This window comes from Cimex lectularius, unplaced genomic scaffold (genome assembly GCF_000648675.2).
Source record: "Cimex lectularius strain Harlan isolate CLEC.00 unplaced genomic scaffold, Clec_2.1 scaffold7, whole genome shotgun sequence".
NCBI classification, from domain to species: domain Eukaryota; kingdom Metazoa; phylum Arthropoda; class Insecta; order Hemiptera; family Cimicidae; genus Cimex; species Cimex lectularius.
In genome coordinates this window covers 617,097-642,483 of record NW_019392731.1, presented here as the reverse complement: position 1 = coordinate 642,483, position 25,387 = coordinate 617,097, and the positions used below count along the sequence as shown (strand labels likewise).

The 25,387-nt window shown below is 34.2% G+C and overlaps 1 protein-coding gene across 1 annotated transcript in view; it reads left to right on the top strand.

The window, feature by feature from the left end:
- Positions 1-1,838: 1,838 nt before the first annotated feature.
- Positions 1,839-25,387, top strand: part of LOC106663856 (acetylcholine receptor subunit alpha-like 1) — a 272,550-nt gene continuing 249,001 nt past the window's right edge. Inside the window, exon 1 of the mRNA XM_014389050.2 lies at positions 1,839-1,965. The gene's annotated coding sequence lies outside the window, so the exon portion shown is untranslated. The remainder of the gene's footprint in view (positions 1,966-25,387) is intronic.

Sequence of the window (25,387 nt, the reverse complement as noted above, 5' to 3'; positions counted from 1 at the left end):
TGGTGATAGATGTTTTAATTTTTGCGTGAGAATACTATTTGACTAGGAGAATAATTATATGCGTGAATATGTGTATTATACTCTTTAGTGTATGTATTGTTAGCTGTTTATACGTGTAAAGGGTGATGGGAGAATGTCTAGTATTCAATAATCCTGTTTGAGTTAATGGTATGTAAATAAGAAAGAATGTATTTAAGGGATGAGTGAGAGGGTGAGGGTATTTAGGTTAAAAGAGCGAGCGTGGGGACAGAAATGACCTACCTGTCTTCTCCTTGCAGCTAAACTTCGACGGCAGCACGGATAAGAAAGAGATATGACCTCGGACCACCAAAACGCCGAAGCAAGTTTTATGGAGATGAAGATGGAAAGTCATAGCCATGGTTCTGCACATTTACCTATACGCAAGGGCATATATTGGTAGAATTGAGTTTTTACAGGCTGGATTCGGATCAGTGTGATTTTTTTTAGGGGGGGGGATACTTCATAAAAATGGAGTAGAATGCCGGCAGAAAGGGTGTCTTATCTTATTTCAACACGGAGTATTGTATTTTTCTACAAAAATCGGACCTTATGCCGTTAAATCGCGTTTTGCCAACTTTTACCTAATTTATTCGCAGTTTTGACTACTTTTTCAAAAAGAGCAATACAATTACTATAGGGCTATACTTTTTCATTTCTTTGCTACACGCTTAAATGTCATATATGACAGAGAAAATGTCAAATTAATCAAAAACCTGGAATTTTCAGAGGTATTCAAAAAGTTGTCTCTCTTTTACGAATAATCTTGAGACTGTTGAATCACAAAAATTTCTTCATTTAATAACGTTTAATGATGTATGCATTACTGTGATTGATCCTTCTTTTGTAGGAGAAACCAAGTTTCAAAGGTGAAAAACGTGGTCTCTGTTGAGAAAAGGAGTGAATGTAATTTATCATATTCGCTTACCTTTCATTTTTTTTATTCCCATTACGAAATGCTCATTAAATAAAACAATAACTCGATAAAATTTGTTCAAACTGCCTTCCTCTGTTCCTGATGGACTTGCCCGTTTCCGAACAACTCGCACAATAACTGAGAGATTTAACTTCTCCATAAGTTTTTGTGCTGTAGTAATTACTTTTCTCTTTAACTCTTCTTTGTTGATCTGTTGAAACTTCCTGTTTGAGAAAACCCGAAACGAAAACGTCTAATGGTTCGAGATCAGGGGACTTCGGTGGCCATGCAATAGTACCATTTTGCCCTATCCTCACAGAGAACCGTTTAAAATCGTCAATCATAACTCCGTATTGAACAGAGATAGGCCACCCGCCCTGGCCGAATTCTACTCCGTTTTCGATGAAGTTTCACCAATTTTTTTTCACACAGAGCCGAATCCACCCTGTATAAATCAACCAATAGTTATCTATACGTCAAAGTTCACTAATGTGAATGTACTGCACCAAAAATTTCCTTTAAATTAAAAGCCGAATATGTAATGGTACAATAAGTGGTTTTTCTATATGATGCCATCTTTTAATTTTAATAAAGACCTGTCACTACAAAGCGGCATGTAACTGTAGGGAAAAGCGGAAAATGGATAGACTAATAACCATAATCAAGTATCTTGACTTATAACATGAAATCCTAGGTGATGCGTGCTTAGAGCTGAAGGGCTGTTTCACGCGACCACTAAAACCCCTGCTCCGTCAAACTCCACTTCCGTTTCAATTTTCGCTTCCGCTCTCTCACGCCACCGCTGATTGGGCCAAATTTCGTTTTGTCAATGTGCGACACGTGGATAAATTTTATATACATCACATATGGGTGGGGGAGTTTGTTGTAGTGGGGTGCCGTTAGGGGCGGTAACTGCTGGAAACGGGGGGTGGACGGCCAGGGTTCAGTACTGTGCAAGGGAACCCCAGTGTCGGATCTCGGCATGTGCCCCTTCACTCACGGGCGATGATCACCAACACTCATGCACCGCCGTAAGTAGCAGCTTTGCTCATTTCGAATACACATTCGGAAGCGCCACCCACTGATGCCCCGCACTGCGTAAAGCCCATGCAGGCGAAAAGTTCGCGCTACCCTGCCTCGCCCATCCCGGCCCAACCCTCCCCAACCTCTGCGATTCACCTTTAACTTCTAGCTGGAAAAAAGGAAAAACAAATTTATAATTTAACTCAAATATCGATTTTAATCTCACTATGAACTTTTATTTTAATTCACGATTAATTTTATTCATATTATGTATGGAAAGTTCATCGGATAAAATAAACAAACTTTCTTTTGATTTTGCCAGTTAATGATTTTCTATATGCTAGTACTTTTGTATTTTAATTGAGTTTTTATACACGTTTATTGAATATCTTCTTTTTTTATCCCAGCCTCTCTTTATCTCGGATTTGGGCGTTCCGCAGTACCGCATTTATTCAATAGCCCTGTTGAAATGGCGTGAGAAATGACCAATCCCGCTTTGACCATTTTCGAGATGATACATAAAGATATAGATTGTCGTGTATTGTGACCAATTTCGATTTTTTAGCACTTCGCCCTCCAAAGCTGAAACGCCAAGGCAAATTGTGTTTTGTGGAAATGTATTGCCCGCCGTTCGAACTGATCCTTCAATTAATTATGATTCATGTATGACCGATGGGAATAATGTGAATTGGTTTTTATACATTTAATACCGAAATTTTCCGGTATATTCCTGAAATATCTAAATTAACTTTATATTAAAAAATAAAAGAAATATCTAATCAGTTTTTTTATTTATTAGAATTAGTAATAATAAACTTTTGATTATCACTAAAACACAGTTGATTGACGAACGGTTTAAAGGAATGACTAGAGGAGTTTAGCGAGGGATTGACACGTGTGACTACAGGAATTGCTAATGATGGCAATTAAGGCTGCTTTGAGTCTTTAATAGGTGCGGGAAGAACGAATTAGCAGCGATCCTCCCTGAGTTGGCCCCTTTTTATTAAAATATTATTAAATAGAATGAATGGTTGATCCCGTGACCCGTACTTCCTCGACGCCAAAATCGATTGTTGGCCCGCAAAGGACCGCTCGGTCCCCGGAAAGAATCTTGGCCCGTTGGAGGTTTTTGCCCGGGCCGGATTTACATCTATTCGCCGCTTTTAGTTTAAACATAGGACAGTTCGGCAAAAACGTCTTGTCAACAAACGGTGCTGCGTTCTGGAGTTGGAGGAGGGTTTAGTAACGTCTAAGTCAAAATTCGGCCAATTTCTCACGAAATTTTTAAATTTTCATGATAACGAAATTATTGAACGCTTTTGTTAACATATTATAAATACAAAATAGACCATTTTAATTGTACAATTGTACTATCTAAAATTAAAAGGAAATATGGTTAAACTCTACCATAAATACGTAACTATTTTTTACTGAAACAACATTTATTTCATATTTTATATTAACGGTTGCAAGGCATTATAAATTTCTTTTAAAATCAAGTTTAAATATGTTTGCGTTTTTATATTTTTTTAAATAGATTTCGTATTAACTGAGAATAAAAGACGTTTAGTACATTAATTTTCTATTTTACATCTTTTTAATTTCTACTGTATAATTGCTAGTTTGGCGCATAAATCCACATACCCTGGTGCAATGTATATTCAGAGAGACACTAGACAGTGTTTTGTACTATTACAGACAGACATCATATTTTACAAGATCAGTGAGCGGTTAAAACCTCATTTTTCAACATATAACGCTCGCCCGCCTCCACACACACACACACACACACACACAACTTTCTCTTTCTCTCCCTCTCACTCTCTCTCTCTCTCTCTCTCTCTCTCTCTCTCTCTCTTTCTCTCTCTCTCTCACTCTCTCTTTTATAACTCTCGTATTGTTTTTCATAGTTGAGTTTTTTACCAATATTTGTTAGCCTTGAAAAGGGGTGTCAGAATTGGTCCTAAACTCATATAGGCAATAAAAAGTAAAAGAAAGCATAAGGACGTTAATTTCAATAAATATCCCCATCGCATGATAATTTTCTAATTTATTTCTCTCTTTATCAAACAGTATATTTTTTATTCTATCACTAAATGACGATCTGTCTGTCTGTCTGCCTGTACTCTCCCACTCACTCTCTCTCTGTCACTCTGTCTCTGTCTCTCTGTCTCTCTCTCTCTCTCCCTACCTCCCTGCATCACTCTCTCTTTCTCTCTCACTCTATCTTTCTCGATTTATCGCTCTCTCTTTTTATCTCTTTCCTTTGCTCTCTCTTTCTCACTTTAACAAGCAACAAAAAAATATAATTACTTCCAAAAGATGTAATTCTATATCGGATTAAAACGAGATTTTATACTTTTTCTCTGTCCTCTTTCACCAATTTTTAACAATATCTTATCAAGGTTTTATGCGTTTATGTCTGAAAGTATTCCTAACTATTTATCTCTAATAGTAAAAATAGTAACTAATACCGTCTGCAAAACTAATACACGTAATTGTTCACATGATAATTTGAACTTATAATCTATGTGTGGTGATTAGTGACCGTTAATCGATATTTATTTAGAAATCGTGAGATGCGGTCTGGTGTGATGTAGGTTTCAGAAAAACATTTTCTTTATCGTGCCAACGTTTCGATCTTTATTGAGATCATCTTCAGGGCTCAAAGTTTTTGTCTTCTGTGTAATTGTGCCATTCTTGCGTGTCGTGTCGAGAGTGCCCCTTATAATCTAAGACAGGTAAAACCATTAAACTAATTTAAATATGTTTCAGTTAACTGATTGCTGGTGATTATGATTTCTGATAACCCTCACTGTTTTATCAACCTTATTAAAGTTCTTTTCTTTATTAAATTATTATCTTGAGGTTTTGTTCAATTTTATTTTTCCTTTAAAATGGTGGTAAATACTTATAAACAAAGTCGGTCACAGTAATTTATAAAAATTCTTGAAACAAAGCAATTTTGTTTATTGTGTCTTGTCTAAAAAACTACACTCCCCGACAATTACAAAATCATAAATAATTGATATTTAAAATATAAAGAGACGCAACACAGTCTGCAATCCTAAAATCCAATATTGTTTTTTTTTTAAATTATAACTCCATGATAGCAACTTTTGTATTCCAAGATATTCTAGAAAGCTTCTTATGAGGTGTCTCATGGGGTGGTGATAGAATGAACGAGGTTGAAATCTAAGCAGAAATTTTTAATGGCGTAATGAGAGGCTAGACCTTTGTCAAAGGGCTAATGAATGGGCCGTTGAGCCCTTAACCCTGTGTTTTTTTAATGCAACAAGTTTCTTCGCGTGTGAACATACATACGTATGAATTCAAGGTACATAAATCGGATTAACTATATCTATATCTGTACTTTTAATTATGTTTTACACAAGTAGGTTGTTTTTATTGATGATTTTATGATTCATTTTAATTTTTAAGTGTTAGGATCCTTTTTCTCTAGAAATATAAATTCCTGTTTTCAGTTTTCTTCATTCGTATTTTCCAATTGTAACCCTGGATAAAATTAAGTTTAAAGTTAAACAAACAAGCAAAGGCTCACTGATGAAGAGAATTTAGATTAAATAAATTCATTCGGTCTAGTGGAGAGGATTGTTAATGACAATGAAAAGGGAATGATTAAGTGCTGAAATACTACAACTTTTTCTTTTGGAAAAAAAACTACCTTGGTATTCAATCTTTGTCTTGTCGGGAAATTATTTGGAAATGACATGTACTCATGTAGGTTCCTGCTTAGAAGATTCAATTATAATGCTGACTCAGGTAAACGTACCACAAAGGCGTGGTTTTATAAAGGAATCTTTCTTTAATTTATTGCCTTTTTGTATGCTCACTCACTCCTGTTCACAGACAGGAATATTTTTATAAAATGTACATATATTATTGTCTTGTAAACACTTTTTAGTTCTTCTACTAAATACTGTAAAAACTTTTAAATATTATTTTATTTATTTCTGATGAAATAGAGATTAAAGTGGTGTGTAAGGTAAACATGTTTAGCTGATATAAATTATCGGACGATTCTCTAGACTTTTTATTGTCGCATCGTTATATCAGTAAATAAGTATGCTTACTTTTAGCAAGTGTGAACGCAAGTTTTTGTATTTTCTAATTAAAAATAATAGTTTATTCAGTATGTACTTGAATTAGTATAATAGTGAGAAAGACAAACATCGTAAAAAAATCTGATAACTTAATTAAATTTTATTGTAGGTACCGTTATTTTAGTTAATCCTTATGTTACTTTTTCACCAGTATGTTAATATATTTTTGAAGGTATTTTTTAAATATAATATAAAAATGAAATTAATTATCTTCACCACATATCTGTGGTTGCAGTGAAAATTGAGGATTTGGATTGTGAAAAATTGTAAAAACCCCACTTGTGAAATCTATGGAAATATTGAGAGAATTATAAAAGCATATTTGGAGGAAATTTTATCTATTCTATTTTGGTAAAAAAATTAAAAATTTTTGTAAGTTATGATTTTTGACATAACCCACTTTTCATTGTAATCATAAATATAATTTAAAACAGTGTGTAAAATAAATAACAAATCATTTCATTAAATAAATAAACATAACCTTGATTTGTGTTTATGGTCAAACAAAAATAAATTATCTAGACATTCTCCAGGATGTGATATTTTTAAATAACATTATTTTAGTAGTAGTTATTTAATAGAATAATTGAGATTTATTTTACAAACACTGACAAATTTAGCTGTATTATGTAACATAGAATTAAGAATTTAATCAGTCTGGAACAGTAACTGTTAAATACTAGGTAAAAAAAATTACTTCACAAATAAGAGTATTTATCGTATATTTAACAAATAAATCAATTAACTTATTTCAAATAGCCTTGCCTGGTGCATATTTTTACTTTGAAAACAATATAATTAACAGTTATTCAGATATCGTGAGATGCGGTCGGGTGTGATGTAGGTTTCAGAAAAACATTTTCTTTATCGTGCCAACGTTTCGATCTTTTATTGAGATCATCTTCAGGGCCTGGGATTTACAAACAATGTTTACATTTAACAAATACATTTAGGATGTGGATAAGTGAATTTATACAATGCAAAATATATTTTATATTCAAACATATAATTAACTTAAATTACTACATTCATGTGATGAGTATTAACATAGAAGTTAGGACACAATAAAAATTAAATTACTGTTGTTGTACTTTCGATTTGTGCTCCAAAAAACAGTTTACCGTCAGTAATGTTAACGATTTGATTTTACTATTTTTTTATGTTTTAACCGATTATTTAGTTTCTGGTGACAACTACTTGATTGCATCATTTAGTAGTTTTTTTTAATTCAAAACTGTTTCTTTTTTTACCGTATACGGGTCATACACATGACCTCGTTACACTAAATTAAAAGGTCCCTTTTTGCCATGATCCGTTGCGGCTTAAACTCATACGCAAATTCTCATTAAGCACAATTAACATAAAAGGACCATGTGGGACCCAACATTGAACTTCAACACACAGACTTTCGAGCGTTCTGTTTGCCCACATATTAAAACCTGGAATGGTTCTTTTTCAAAAGGACCTTTCTAATAAATGGGAATAGTGTTGGTCGTTGTATTTGATTTTAATTAAAGATATGTTTACTCATTAAAAACGTATGATCTACATTGCCAGCCCTCTCTTTTGCTGAACATTTTTCATATTCATATTTCTTGTTTGAATCTGATAAGATATTTAATGATTTAACGGTTCAATTGTATATAAAAATTGGTTATTGTAAGAGATAAATAATGTATGGTATTACATTTGACCTTTGATTATTGTTGAAAATATTTCGATTTGTCAAATGTTGGGACTCTTAGTTCAATTTATTCTCTGTACAAATTTCCCTTGATTTCATAAGTATTGAAAACGTCTCTTCGAAATTCCGAAATTACATTCAGGTATTTTACATAGGAATTTCATACAAATGACAACAGCCATCAGCAGTAACCAGGAAAGCAGAATTTCCTGCTCGTTCCCGGTAGGGTTTTTGTACAAACACATCGCCGGTTTCTTTTTGATGGGGTTTGAAATGGTCATTGTGAACAATTATATTGTACGGCGAAGCCCGGTCGACTGAGTTACCGGGAAATGGAGTTTTTTCCTGGGTCTGCCTATTCTTTGATTTTAACAACAAATTTTCTCTGGCGTTAACTCAACCCTTTCAATTGACGTTATTATCCCCATGCCGCCCCGAGCACTTATGAGATATCCACGCTCAACTTTGATAAATACGATTTAATAAACCAGAGTGTTGGGTATATTCCATTAAAAAATGTCGGCTTGCTCAATATTAACCAGAAAAACGATGGTGATCAGAGCCAAATTAATTCTGAAAACAATAAAATTTCTCGACGATGAAATATAAACATTTTCGAAACACATCAATTTCTGTGGGATACATGTTGATGAAATTCGTAGTTTTTAAAAATGTTTTTTTTTTATTAATTATTCACTTTTTTGATTAATTGCTATTAAAATAAGCTTAAAAAACAAATTTTTTAAATCAAATGGAAATAAAATCTAAAGTTGTTAAAGGTCACTTTCTATTTTTTTAAGAAGCTACAAAAACAATTTTGCTGAATATACAATAAAAATATTTTGTAATATAAAGCAGGAAATTATTAAAATGTAATAATAATCAAAAATAATAACGTTGTAGAAAACTATGTTATCATAGTATTGTTGTTATTATTTTATTATGTAGGTTGTTGTTAAAATTAATGTTGTATCATGATTCACTCTATTCATAAAAGTAGACAACCAAAACTAACTATCATAAAAAGTAGTCTTTACTAAAAAATAAATAAACAAATAAAGCTGTTATCACTTACAATACAAAAAAACTATCAAATATTAAAAAAAAACATGTTAACAATTAATAAAAGTTACTTAAATTTCCAGTGAAAATGAACCACTGAACTTACACAATAGACTATGATGTTTCAAATGTTCTTTCTTGTGACTTCATGCGTCGTCAACAAATTAACTAATACATTATGTTCATGTTTAATCATTTTTTTATTTGTACGGCTATAAAAGTTTGCAATTATATATTTGTACATAATTTTTTTTCATTTATTTTATAATTAATTTTTTAATTCTGATTTTTTATTTTTATATTTCATATATATTTAATGTAATACAGTATTGAGCACTTATCTTATTTTTATCTTTTTAAACATAAATACTTCCATTACTTTCCAAATTCTCTTACCACAGTAGTTTTTCATTGTTGTTTTATTTTGTGTTGAGGTTCATTAACATGTTTTGACAAACCTGTACAATCTTCTTTATTAATAAAATTTCTTTTGTGCTTGTCTAATTGATCGTTAAGAATTGTAAAGGTTTTCCAACATATGTGTTTTAACATAAAACATGACTACATATTATACTACTTTTGTTTAGAAGGTTGTGTACATTATCTTTTATATGTGGAAGAATAGAATTAATTATGTTTTTAAAATATGGGTAAAAATTAAATTGTTCTATTAAGTTTTCTTTTCTACAAATCTTTATATTTTCTTCTGTCAGTCCTTCCATGTATACAATACCTACAAGATTTTGTTTTCATTAATATTACTTTCTTTATTATTATACTGTGATTTCTTTGTTATTGTAAAATTAACTTTTCCCTTTTTAATTAGCTCTGCAAGAAAAAGCAGATTGAGAACACTAGATGTAATATACATGGCAGGAGTGAGAATAGCGACAGGCGCCTTCAGAACTAGTCCAGTACACAGTATTTGCGCGGAACCAGGAGTGCTCCCGCCTGGGGAGAAAAGAACCCAACTGGCCCTGGCCTACTGCGCAAATATATGATCGAGAAAACACTCTTCTTTCATAATATTTAATGCCGAATTGCAAGACAAGTATGAAAGGCTGAGAACCCGTTGGAGACCTTTACCTATCAGGTTAAAGGAAACTTTGACTTTAAGAGGGATAGAGATGGAAAACGCAGGTCCCTCCTACTGTGCCATGGCTGCTCCCTTCACTCCTAGTACGGGATGATATGGCGGTAAGGAAAAAGGAAGAAACCCCCCTTTGGGAATGAAAATGGTAAAATGGAATTTCTTTCTTTAAGGGAGGAATATCCAGACGCCAAATTTATTTTTACAGATGGATCAAAGACCAATGAGGGGGTAGGCTGCGCTGTATACATGGGAGGGCGCTCAGTGGAGCTTCCTCTCCCAACTGCAGCCAGTATCTACACTGCTGAGATGACCGTCTATCAACTGCTCTGACTAATTGACATGATGAAATTCTTGAATAATTTCAGAAGAGGGGCCGCGAGGGAAACACTGCTGCAGATATTTAATTATGGATGTATGATATACAGCTCTGCAAGAAAAATCAGATTGAGAACACTAGATGTAATATACATGGCGGGAGTGAGAATAGCGACAGGCGCCTTCAGAACTAGTCCAGTACACAGTATTTGCGCGGAAGCAGGAGTGCTCCCGCCTGGGGAGGAAAGAACACAACTGGCCCTGGCCTACTGCGCAAATATATGGTCGAGAAAAAAACACTTCTTTCATAATATATTATTTAATACCGAATTGCAAGACAAGTATGAAAAGCTGAGAACCCGTTCGAGACCTTTAGCGATCAGGTTAAAGGAAACTTTGGCTTCAAGAGGGATAGAGATGGAAAACGTACTTTCAGTGCAGGTCCCTACGACTGAGCCATGGCTGCTCCCTTCAATCCTAATACGGGATGATATGGCGGTAAGGAAAAAGGAAGAAACCCCCCTTTGGGAATGAAAATGGGAAAATGGAATTTCTTTTTTGGAAGAATATCCAGACGCCAAATTTATCTTTACAGATGGATCAAAGACCAATGAGGGGGTAGGCTGCGCTGTATACATGGGAGAGCGCTCAGTGGAGCTTCCTCTCCCAACTGCAGCCAGTATCTACACTGCTGAGATGACCGCCTATCAACTGCTCTGACTGAGAAAAAGAAACTGGAAAACCTTAAATTCGCAATATGTACAGACTCTCTCAGCGCAATTTCGGCTTTAAAAAACAAGTTCTTCAAGGACCCTATAACACAAAGAATAGTCGAGCAAGTGAGTCAAATGAGAAATCAGGATCGCTAAATCATATTTGCCTGGATCCCGGGTCACGTTGGGCTACAGGGCAACGAAAATGCAGATCGGGCGGCCAAGAGAGCTGCTGCTAGCCCGCACGACCCGGGTATACTGATCAGCCCGGAAGATCTGAAAAGAAAAATGAGAAATTTAATCTACAATGAATGGCAGGCCCGCTGGAACGAGATGAACGAAAAATTAAAGTGCATAAAGAAACGGTGAGGCCATTGCCCGTGGAGATCTTAAAGATACGAGACAAGATAATACTAACAAGATTGAGGATAGGCCATACCCGTCTCACGCACGGCCATCTTCTGGTGGGAAGAAGATGCAAAAGTTGCCCTGTGTGCGGAGACCTGGTAACGATAAGACATCTATTAGAAGAATGCGATAGGTTAAGAGTATACCGAGAAAGGTGCGACCTACCCTCCGACCAACGAGCAACTATAAAACATAATAGTGACCACATGAAGAAGTTATTTAGATATCTGAGAGCAGTGAACGCATATCAATTAATTTGATCCACCCCTTAGTAGAACTTTGGCTTTCGTATGTATGTATTTATTGGCGAGGATGTTGCAGTGTATGTTGTGAGTAAGAATGTTGTTTTTAACTGTAAATAGTGAATGTGTGTAGTGGGTGAGTGTATTTATTGGATTGAATGTATTTATTAGCAAGGATGGAATGTATGTATGTTCAAACAGTGTAGATGTGTATAAATGAGAGCGGGTCGTTGTTGGAATGCGCAGGACCATGACGGCCCGCCAAATGTCAGTTTAGGATTAGTATAGGGTGTATGTTGTTATGAGTGAGGACAGGTTACTGACGGAATATCGAGTACCTCGGTAACCTGCCAATATGTGTGAAAGGTGTTCTTTTAATTGAGGGAAATTAACAGTTTATAAGGGGGCGGGTAACGAGTTACAAACAGAGTGGGGTACCAAAATACCGTACTCGAAAATGCGAGAATTGTTAATATGCGAGGTGCCGGTATGCTTAAGTAATTCAACTATTTTGTTTTTTAATTTTCTATGTGATAAATTATGACAATTATTTTAAGTATATTACATTAATAAAATAACGTAGTATGTATATTTAGAAAGAAATTTTAAGCATTTGTATATTTAAAAAAAATACTTTTAGAGAAATAAATAATTTACTGTCACTATTTTTACACTTCAAATTAAGTAATAAATAATAAAAGAAATCATAAATATGTTTACTATGTAATAATTGTAATTATCACAAAAGATTTTTTGACGTAGGTGTAAGAAACATGTTGGTTAAGCAGATCAGGAAACTGTGTAAGAAGAAAATAGTTAATTAATAAAAAAAACTATGTTTTGCACATAACAATTTCTACTACTCTTAGAAAGTATATGAAGGAATTTCCTTAACTTCAATCGACCCGTTGATATTTTCCCTTGCTGCGAAAATAGCCTTGTTAAAGTAGAATAGAATTTTCTCGTTGCAAAATTTATCGTAAGGTGTACCAAGGGGCGCCAGGATTAGGATAAGACCAGTCTCGGAGGGGCCTTTATGCTTAAGTTATTCATAACTGAAGTTATGTCATACGTTTCGCCCATCTAAACGGGTTTTTCGGCATGTGGGATCAAAAATTGGCAGCACTTGTACAAAAATAAACCTGGGATGTAGACGGTTTTAAAACCGGAGATCATCGGGAGACCTTCACCGGTGGGTCCAAGATAAAGGCCGTTAACCTCAATGACCCTCCATCCAGCCCCGCCCTTCATCCGTCCACAGCAGCCCCACCTCGCGAAAAAAGCCGGCCGCGCCCGGATTTTCAGGGTTAGACGCTCCACTTTAGCTCAAATGGAGAAAATTCGCGCAGATTGTCTACCTGATAAGGCATTTAACAACCACAGTCTGACAATTTTCATTTTAATTTTTTATTGCACAAAGGCAGTTCATTCATCAACGGCTTCATCATTTTCCCCCATTCAGGTGTGGACAGAGGCCAGGTAGAATAAGTTAGAACCGACTGGAACCTTTCGGATTTAATTGGTCTTTGAACTTAATGGTCAAAAAATAACCGTTGATATTGGTCGTTCCATAATACTATAAAAAGTTACATTTTAAATTCATAAATAAACACAATATTTAATATTTATTTTAACGTGTGTACTAATTTGAGATGGGACCTCAACATGGATTGTTTTGGTAAGTTAAACATTAATTTTATTCATTATTAACGAACACTTAATGCTCTCTTGTTCACATTGTATACATATTTATAAATAATCGACTAGCTAAATAAACCCGATTAAACGAATTATATACAAAAATATGTCTTTTTTAACGAAATTCTCGTCACATAAAAACACCATTGAATTAAAAATTGACATTCAATAAAGCAACACAATGAAATATTACAGCTGAAGAGAAATCGTTCCTTGCTCACTCTAATAGCACAGTATTAGTTTGAACAATTTAACTGTGGATAAAATAAACCTAAATTAATTTAAATCAAAAAGGTACTTACCTGTTTTTCATAAAAAATAGTGATAGGTTGTACAGCAAGGTGTTTAATTAGACACCTTGTGTGTTATAAAGCCTTTTTTACATGAGATTTTAGCCAAATGTAGTATAATAGTGTAGCGTATGCCACGTTGCAATCAAACATGTTAATTTCTTCAGGGGCAGTGTTAAAACAATAAATACAACAATTGAATACAATAAAAATAGAGCAAGAACTGTTTGCCGGGCATTACGAAGCAATTATTAATCACGGGTTTGTTCTTGATAGTTGTTTTATGAGCTGAGTAATTTTAACGAATATAGATGAACTTCAAGAAATTAACTTTGGCTTAATTTAATGAACATGTAGTAAACCGATTGGAAAAACAACGCTCAGCCATACAACCGATAGCATGAGAAATGAGAATATCTTAATTAGTAAACTTAACAATTGCCATTCCCGACATATTGTTCACGAGAAAATTGACAAATTCTCTGGAATGGCAAACGAGGGGCAAATGTTTCTTTGGAAGAAATCGCAAGGAGTAACATATATAAAAAATGTATTTTTTTAAATTATGACCCTAGACAATATCGATTGATCTGAGACTAACTTAGGCCGTGGCGGCCTCCTAGGCCAATGTGGTTAAAATCCATTTACAAAAAATTTATGGAAAGGACCAAACTCTCCGGAGTTCCGAGGTCAACCCGCCCAGCGAACCCTTGTCTGCCTCCCAGGCCTACGCCGCAAAGATAAAATTAAATGTAAAGTGTGTGGTGCTTAACGACCGTTACTTAGTGATTATTCGGTCGGCAACTTACATCGGTATTACATCCCTATATCTGCGTAAGAGAGTAAAGCAACATATCTATGATTGCAAAAACCCAAGCAAAATTCTACAACACTGGCTACCCACCATTTTGAACACCAACACAATTTCGACTTCAACAATCCAAAAATACTGCACACAGAACAAAACAAACATAAACGTAAATTTTAGAAATGGTTTACATCAACACGGATGTATGATCATTTACTGAACAGATACATGTTAACTCAGTCGCAGCTACGCTAATATCATTAATCAAATTCAGACAGACAAGAATGACACATCAACACGGAAAACAAACACTTTGCGTGAGTACAAATACTTTGATTGAATCTAAACATTTTAGCAATTTGCTATTCATTTTTTTCAAATCCTACACATAATTGTAAAATTTAAACAATGTTTATAAATCCCAGGGTCTGAAGATGATCTCAATAAATATCGAAACTTTGGCACGATAAGGAAAAATTTGTTTCTAAAACCTTCGTCATACCAGACCGCATGTCACGACCTCCAAATAATCATTAAATGTAAAGTTAGTTTTATTTAAACAGATAGCATTATACTACAAATATTAGAATATAAAAAAATAAATCACTTTTCCATGGAAAACATCATCTATGTAAATTAATTGAAAAAACGCCAGTAGATGTAAGATGTAATCGTTTCTTAACGCGGCGCTAGAGATAGTTCAGCACGACCGGGCGGTTATGCGGTTTGGAAAGCGAAATGGGCTTGATTATTGTGTTGTGTTCAGCGCTTTATGTGTGCTCAAAATAATTTACTCATAGTTATAGTTGATAAAGATTTGTGTGTTCACAGTTCAAAAACTAGGCACTTTAAAAATACACGGATCAAATCGATCACCATATCCATGGACCGGAGCCAGTTTTATATCTTAACCAGGAATCACTTTATGGCGAGCCGATCAATCTGTTTTAGTGGTGTTGTAAATGTACGACAGGTCGGAGAATAGGAGGTAAATCGGCAGTTCCCGTTAATTCACATTCTTCTTAATTTACTGTTGAAAGTGTACCCAAGACAGAGATTGATAGTTTGCTGGGACCAGGTGCTTACCAAGATGGATCCCGCGTCGTAGTCAAGTTCTGGCGCAAACACCAAAATTGGTTCCGACCGAATTGTAATACGTAGAAAGTAAATAGCACTATATCCTTTTGTAATCTCAAAGACAACTCTATAAAAAGTAATACAGTTGACTTTTGTTAATTCGAAACTTGATAATTTAAAGTTTTGATAATGCGAACTCCTCAGCAAGTCACTTTGGTGAATGGTAAATCGGACTGAAGCCAATATCTCTCTTTATAATTCGAACTTTTTATTTGTAATATTCCTCCAAACTTTCACCTATTGTTTACTTCCTTACGGCCTAAAGTATATTCGAAATTTTCTCTAGTTTCTTATGTTCAATGCTGATTGTTTTGCCAATGTGTTCTCAGCGTTACTTTGGAAAATCATTTAGCCAGCCTACATTGAAACAAACTTTACAATTTTTTTAAATAATAATAATTTTTCAATTGTAATAACAATGCCAGTTTATTGTTGATCTATTTCTACGTTTTCATGATTTTACAATGTTTTATGTATGTATCATTCAAGTAACTGGTAAAAATGCATATTAATTCTTAATAATCTGGTTTTTTTGTCCACTTGATAATTCGAACATCTTGATCATTCGGATTATTTTTTTGTTGCCTTGGGTTCAGAATTTCAAGAGTTGACTGTATATTTCCAGCAAATATAGTCACTGCTGTTTTTATTCTAGACTTCTTTTTACAAGAATATATATTATGAATAACAACTGCTAGAAAATTCAACTGTATAATTACTTTGTAAATACTGTTTTGTTAATCATTGTGAAAATATAGTAGGTTTCCATTTGTACCTATTTATGTCGATATCAACATATTCTAAAACGATTAATTAAAGTTTTTAGTTGAGATAAATAAGTCAATGGCACGAGCGGGATTCGAACTCACGATCTTCGGCTAAATACGCCACTGCTCTACCACTTGAGCTATCGTGACCTCGATCCACTCGGACATCAACTTCCCATCTCAACCCCACCTTTTGAGTTTTCCCTCCTTTTTGCCATTCCCGCTCGTGCCATTGACTTCTTTATCTCAACTAAAAACCTTAATTAATCGTAATATATTAATTGGTCAAGCGGACCACGAAATTAGTGAATTTAATGAATTAAAATGAAGTATACTTCACTAAAGCTCTCCGTGGCCATTTCATTTGTCGTCGAGAATCCAATCCGATTACACGACATTTGAAAAATGGCAAAAAGGAAGGAAAACTCAAAAGGTGGGGTTAAGATGGGAAGTTGGGGTCCGAGTGGATCGAGGTCATGATAGCTCAAGTGGTAGAGCAGCGGCGTACCTAGCCGAAGATCGTGGGTTCGAATCCCGCTCGTTCAATTGACTTTTTTATCTCAACTAAAAACCTTAATTAATCGTAATATATTAATTGATCAAGCGGACCTCAAAATTAGTGAATTTAAAATTCTAAACATTTTTTTAACTTGAAAAATTCAATACAATTTGAAAGTACAACCACTTTTAACCTAAATAAAGGAGGCGGAGCCCTTTCAGATAACGTAAAAACCCATGGATGCTGATGGCATTCGGTAAAAGGAGTAAAAAAATAATTTCCAATGCAAACCGAAAGATTTATTTATTTTACATAGAAATATGATTTACTGTATCCTCTGGCTGAAATATAAACCGGAGAAAAAAAAGCTTAATTAATTTTATCATGATTAGATACCTTCATCGCCTTGCGGTTCGGCACTTTATAACAGTATTTATGAAGTTTATATTATATACTGTAATATGCTAATATGCTATATATATTTCAACCACTATTGATGTTGGAACACCCTAATTAGCTACACTGCGCAAAAACAGACCATTTTTAGTGAAATCGTTACGGTTATCCGAGTTTGCTTAAAGAGAGTTTGGCTGTCAATTAAATACTTTGGAATATAATGAAGGAACGAAAAATAAAATACACTGATGAGGAAAAAAGTTGCCACCCTTAATATTATTAATTATCTTTTAAACAATCCTTTATTGATTATCTTACAACAATATTTGGTCCGGTTTATGGGATTATAGGTAAATAAAGGCAGAGTTCGTTACCAATGGATTTTGTAAATAAATATTTGAATAGCCAATCTCTTCTCTATTGGTTTTTCTGTATAGCTTTTTTCTAGGATTGCGGTGGTATAATTTTTTAAGTTGTACTGTTTTCAACTTTCAAATTTTTTGCCTGATGGTTTTAAACGAAACAGGTTCGGCTTAAATCAGAGCATCGTTGGAAGATGGACGAAGTCAGGCGTATGTTGCCAAGCTGCTTAACATTCCTAGAAAAACTGTTCGAAGAGACTTCCATCGCTTTCAATACACTGGAAGTTAATCGAGATGGCATGGATCAGCTCGATGAAGTAAAAAGAAATGCTTGAACACTCTTCACTTATGAGTGGTGTTTAGTGACCGTTAGTTTATGATTATATGGAGATGACGTAGGCTTTAGAAAAACTTTTTCTTTATCGTGCCAACGTTTCGATCTTTATTGAGATCATCTTCAGGGCTCAATGATCTAACGTCACACCAGTCCGCATCTCACGATCTCTAAATAATCACACTTCATTTAGTTGAGCTTAGAATAGGGTCAAGATATCGTGAAAGATTATAAGGGTGGGACGTTGGAGAAAATGGTTAATCTAGTAGGTTATGTTGGCTTGCAGTAGAAACTTTGGAAGATTGTTCGATTGAGATGGTTTTGTAAATAGCTCAGTCGAAGTGAGCGACTAAATTGTCTATATTTTTGTTTAATTCTTGTCAGTTTAGTAACTTATTTGTATTTTGAGTCTGCTATCCAGCTAAAGCTCAAAGTAGTGGACCTGGTGGCTTTGTTTGCGTGATGGTTTTAAACGAAACGGGTTGGGCTAAAATCAGAGCATCGTTGGAAGATGTAAGAAGTCAGTCGTATGTTGCCAGGGTGCTTAACATTCCCAGAAAAACTGTTCGAAGGGACTTCCATCGCTACCAAGTGTTTGGACGTTAATTAAGATGGCATGGATCAGGTCTATCAAGTAGAAAAGAAAATGCTTGAACACTCTTCATTTACTTGAGACTGGAAAAGGTCAGGATATCGTGGAAGACTATAAGGTTGGGGCGATAGAGAAAGTAGTTAGTCTAGTGGGTTATGTTCGCTTACAGTAGAAAATGTGGGTGTTCGATTGAGATCCTCCATGAATGAGATAACTAGGTCATTTCCAATTGTTAGGTTATGACACAGTACACTTGAGAATGCGGTGGAGGATTGATTGAAAGAATTGGAATCGTTGGGTTTTCTTGATTTGGCCAGTACTCACATCTCGACTCGTTAAATCCAAATCGGTTTAATGAGTGTATTGTAATTGGCTTCGTCAAAGTGACCGACTAAATTGTCCATATTTTTGTCGAATTCTTGTCAGTTTAGTAACTTATGTGTATTTTCTGTGTCTGCTATCCAACTAAATCCTAAATGAGGATCTTCATTATTCATTATTATCTTCATATTTTTTGTTGCTATCTTATGGTCGCAATGTGTTGCTCTTCGTACGTTGTGATTTGTGCGTTAGAATGTTGTGAGCAATCATAATTGTAAGTTGTGAAGATGATTGGTCTTAGATACTTCCTTACAGTATATTTCCAGTACCTTGATGCCCGAAAAATCGCAGCTGATGTAGATGTAATATTTCAGGGTATGGTATACTGCGCCCTTTAAGAGCTATTGTATCCCCTGTGCTCCGCCTAAAGCACATCGGTGAGTCCTATTTCATCAAGAAACTTGATTAATAGGCCCGGTTTCAGTGGTTGTAGTTCTTCTATGGTCACATTGTACATCCCAAAACACTTCCTCCTGCGGGCTAATGTAGCTCCGCAGTTTGTTAGTAAGTTTGTTGGTGTCTCTTCTGCTTCCTTGCAGAATCTACATGTGCCATCTTGGATTATTCCAATTTTCTTTAGATGTCCATTTAATCAACAGTGTCCTGTCAGGAATCCTGTTAGGATTCGCAGTCTATTCCTGCTTACTTTGACACATTCTGTGATTTCTTTCTTGCCAAAATTGGTTAGAAGATTCTTGGATTGTCTATGTCCAATAAGTGAATTCCAAAGTTCGCTCATTTTCTTTTAGTCCTTCTGTCTATGATATTCGTTAATAGTGTGGATTCCTATGCCACAGAAGGGTTCGGGTTCTATCAGCGGTCTGGCAGAAAATCGCAGCCGAATAAGAAACAGTAATTTACATTAGACATGTATCATAACTTTTTTGTGGGCTTAAAAAAATTTCTCTATTTTATAAAACTTCTTTTTCGTACAGTATACGTATTACTGGAAAGCAAATCCTTGATGCCATTTTATAACAAATTGCAGTTAATTTATATTAATGGCTTAGTGAAATAATCTGTATAACCTTCCTTTATTATTTCAGTAAGTTAATTTTATGAACAGTATTTGTTTTTTAAAATAAAGTACTTGTAAATTTGTACTCATAATTAATCAAAACAGTGTCGAAAGGTTCATTTGTACTTGATGACCAGTCGACCGTTTGTCCTTCTCTTGTACTAAGAAGTTTTGCTTCTAATTATTGACAACGACCGCAATTCTGAGGTTGTAATCAAAGCTTAAAACTTTACTCTGTGATGAAATGTTTTTAGGAGAATCGCTTTGTGTTATTTCTCCTTTTCGCTGACGAAATAAATTATTTTTTTGTCGAAATTAATTGGGAGAAAAAAGTTTTAAAAGTAAACAATATAAAGTTGAATTTGTATATAAATATGGTTTTCTTTAGTTTATTATTTACATTGAGTTATTGAGTTCAAAAAAACCACACAGCCCCAACACTGAAGATAGTTGCTGAATTGCATATGACAAACGAACAAAGCGAGGATAGGAAGACAAAAATTTTCGGTAATAACCATGTTACAAGGTGACCAACTAGCAGCTAACAAGAAAAAAGTCTGAAAATTCAAAATTTAAATCTTGCATTGATTAACTCTTTATTAGAAAGATAGATGGACACAAAATCATTTTTTTAATTTACTTACTTTTACTTCTCCATTAATAAGTCTCGCAGTTGACGGTACAAGCACTTATAGAAAATGGGCAGTTTATGAAGATATTTTAATCAAATTATTACAAATTACAATAACAACAAATTACCAAATCAAATTATTACCACTGGTATAATAAAAAAAAAATTAAAAAATATTTTAAAAAAGAGAACAATTTTATTACCAAGTACAGACGAACCAACATAGCGAGCACGTTTTTGAATAGCGAGTTGAAAATGAGTTAACATAGTAAACAGTTTTGAAAATTTAATTGGACAATGTTAACAAAAACATTTAACCCAAAGTAATTCAGCCTGTTAGTAACGAAGCGTAAAACTGTCGCAACGATTTTAATCATGCCGATTCCCCTGTGATGCTGATTTCCATGATTGTCGGTTAATTATACTGCATAAAATTGTGATTAAATAAAACCCTGGTTTGAGCCATATCTGTCGAGTTACCTGGGTAATTGTTTAATTGTTGGTTTCTGGTTTGGCTTAGCATGATAAAGAGGAAAAATTCGATCATTGACATGTTCTTAATAGTTACTGGAAGAGGCACTCTTTGCTAAGAATATTACAGTCGCCAGTTTAAAAAAACCGTAAATCTTTACAAAAACTACGCTTGTTTTAATATAACATGAAATGATTATTTAATATCGTGGGATGCAGTTTAGTACGATGTAGGCTACAATAACAATTTATTTATTGTGCCAACTTTTCGATCTTTGTGTGGTGATTAATGACCGTTAATCGATAATTATTCAGAAATCGTGAGATGCGGTCTAGTGTGATGTAGGTTTCAGAAAAACATTTTCTTTATCGTGCCAACGTTTCGATCTTTACTGACATCATCTTCAGGACCTGGGATTTAAAAACATTGTTTACATTTTACATAGCAAAATACCTAAGCAAAATCCTAACGCACTCGCTACCCACCATTTTGAACACCAGCACAATTTCGACTTCAAAAATCGAAAAATATTACATACAGAACAAAACGAACATAAACGTAATTTCTTAGAACTGGTTTATATCAACAGAGATAAACACAGCATCAATTACAGAACAGATACATGCAAACTCACTCGCAGCTACGCCAATATCAATAATCACATCAATATTTTTCCTCCTTCCAAATCCAACGTATATAAACATAAAACAGCAAAATCTCACTGGCACACTCGACACGCAAGAATGGCACAATTACACAGAAGACAAACACTTTGAGTGAGTGGAAATACTTTGATTGAATACAAAAAATATATTAAATTCACTAGTTTCGTGGTCCGCTTGACCAATTAATATCTTACAATTAATTAAGGGTTTTTGCCATTTTCAAAAAAATTCAAAAGGTGCAGTTGTGATGGGAGGGTGTCCGAGAGGATCGAGGTCAAGATGGTTCAAGTGGTAGAGCATCTGCGTATGAAGCCGAAGATAGTGGGTTCGAATCCCGCTCGTGCCATTGACTTTTTATCTCAACTAAAAACCTTAATTAATAATAAAAAATATATTTTGCGTTGTATAAATTCACTTTTCCACATCCTAAATGTATTTGTTAAATGTAAACAATGTTTGTAAATTCCAGGCACTGAAGATCATCTCAATAAAGATCGAAACGTTGGCACGATAAAGAAAATGTTTTTCTGAAACCTACATCACACCAAACCGCATCTCACGATTTCTAAACAATTTTCGATCTTTATTGAATCATCTTTACGGCCTGATATTTATAAACATTGTTTAAATTATACAAATATCTATGATATATTAATAAGAATTTACACAATAATTTACTAAGTATAAAACCTTTCTATCGAGTACTCCATCTACTAAAAAGAATGAGTGCGATCAATGTATATTGGTGTGAATGTATTTATTGGTGTGAATGGGGAATGGCTGATGGTGACGTAGCATCTCCATCGCCCCTCATGTTGCGTGCGTGACTTGTGTCTACGGAGGAAAACTTTTAAAGTACCCCATCTACCCCAAATTAGTGTAGTTTATTGCAGTGAACAGGTAGATGGAGGAACATCGAGTACATCGTGCATGGTAGGAACATCTATCAAACAGTACGAGTGCGATCAATGTTTGTACGTATGTATTTATTGGTGTGATTGTGTAGCGGTATTATGTTAGTGATTCGTGGCTGAAATGACCAAGCTGTCGGAAGCCTCTGTCAAAAAAAAAAATTATATNTATATATATTTATATATAAAACTCTTAGGTTTAATCAAAGCATTTGTACTCACTCAAAGTGTGTGTTTACTGTACAACTGTTGTGTGTCGTGGTGAGTGTGTTAGTGAGATTTTAATGTTTTTTGTTTATATATCTTTGATTGTGAAAAAGTGGGGAGTGAAGTAAAGGTAGAATTCCATTTTCATACGGGGAGTCGGGTCGGCTTCTTTGATTTGAAAGGGGCTGACATTGGAAAATGGCTTGTCGTTCGGGCATGGTTAGCCGTTCAGGATTACCATAGATGGGATTATTAGGACAAGGAGAGATAAATTGTTAGATATGTAGACTGGGTAGGATTGTTTCATGATTATTTTATTTCTTGTATTATATGCTTTGTGTGTTATATATATGTTGTTGATACCGAATTTGATTTTTGATTTAGCACAGCTGCTGCTGAGTTTATAAGTCTGTTGTAATTGATGCAGTGCTTATCTCTGTTGTTGTTAACCATGTATACAAAGTTATGATTATGTTTGTTTTGTCCTGCGTTTAATATTTTTGGATTGTTGAAATCGAAGTTCTGTTGGTGTTCTAAATGGTGGGTAGCCGGTGCTTTAGGATTTTGTTTGAGTTTGTTACAATCATAGATATGTTATTTTACCCTCTTATCCAGATATTGGGATTTAGTTTTGATATAAGTTGCCGGACAATTTGTAAATTACATCAGATTATTTGTTACTGGTGGGGATCTTTAAGTTTGGAAAAAAGAGTGTGAACAGTTTTATAGTTTTTGAAGGCTATTGTAAGTAAGGTTATCAGAAGGGAGAAATGTGTTTAATTTATGTGATAGGCCATAAACGAATGAAATGGAAAAGTATGTTAGTTTGGCTGTGTTTGATTGAATTTATGTAGTGTTATTGATGATATCAGATGGTTTAGAGTTGCGTTTAGTTGTTGATTTTCTGTTGATTATGTGATGTTACTTAAGATATGTTTGTATACCTTTATCTTCTTGTGCTGAAAAAAGTCATGGTTGAGGGTAATAATTCTTTGAAGTTATCCTTTAGATGTGTTTATTATTGTATGAAGGGGATTGTGGGATATAAAGTTGAGGAAGCGATCTGTGTTTCTTTATTTTTGATACCAATCTGTGATTAATGTGCCATCTGGTTGTTTTATCACAAGTGTATTTATTAGTGGTTTTTTTGTTGTTTTCGATTTTATGTGTAAATTGTAAGCGTGGGTTAAATCTGTTAAATGTATCTAATGTAGTTTGAATTTGATCCTTGGGAACTGCTGTCAATATATCAGCTACTTATGTAGTGAGGAAGGAAATTGAGGTATAACACCAGTCTGCATCTACTGATCTTCAAATAATAAATAATTAACGGTCACTAAATATTACACATTACAAAAACGTTGATATAGCATGTTATACAGAATTTTACTTAATTTCTCAATAATCTTTACTCTAAATTAATAATTCTTACAATCCATTATTTTATTTTATTACTTATACTTTATCATTACAATACCTTAGAAAAAATTATTAAGTCTTTTTTTATGAGATTTACTTGAAAATTATATTCTAGTGTTGAATGGAATTTTTCCGTTTATTCATTCCATTCAACAACGCCACTCTAGATTCCACGGGTATAAGTGGGCATAAATTTACACGGGGAAAGAGACGCCGGATAAGTAGAAAATGCGCGAGATTCAGAACTTGTTTTGGAAGGGATGGAAATAGGAAATGAGGTGATAACACAAGGTAGGGCGATAGCGCGATAGAAACTCCAATGTGACCAGCCAAGAAACCTTATCGCACTGGAGTGAAACACTAAAACCCACCTTTATATTATGCTTTCCAAAAGCGCCGAGGGTCGGAAGATAAAAAGAATAACTGCCATCATAAAATCCAAGGGTGAAATCCAATTTGGGCCGGTAGACGACAAATATTAGTAGCGGCGTAGGAAAACTATATTTTTCTATTGTAGGAGCGTGTTTCCATGTCTTTATTAACAAATTTGTGTCATGTTTATAATTTGAAATCTTAAATTAATCAAATTCTGTTGGACCATAGAGTTTGTTCAAAATCCATTTCATTATATGTTAGCTTTGCACTTAGGGGACAAGCGTTTTTTGTGTTCAAAATTTATTCACCTGTACCTCCCTTATGAAAAAATGTAGCTGAATCAGATTTCCACGCACCATAAGAAAAAATAGAGAAAACTCAAGTAAAATATGTAGTAAAAAAGACGGTTGTAAGAGGCTGTTTTCCAAAGATATGTTTTACGTGAGGAGATAAAGAAATTAAATTTAAAGGGTTTCCTTCAAAACATCAAAATTTATTGAATTTAAAATGTAAATTGATGAATTTCATTATCCCTTAACTAAAACACAACTATTATTTACACCTTTTATTTTTATAATCTTATAAACCAAATAAATCACACTTCTCCGAATTAAAATTTAAATAGGTAGGAAGATAGATTGATACATAGACCCCTTTCGCGATATGGACTTCTCACCAAAATCAAAATAAAAAGTGATTAGACTTTCTTAGTTATCTATGCTATTTTCATCAAAATTTAGATCGTTATTAAAATATATGTTAAATTATTTAAAGGAAATCCATCTACTGAACTTTTTCAGTCGAACTGTAACCTTTTCGCTAACGTA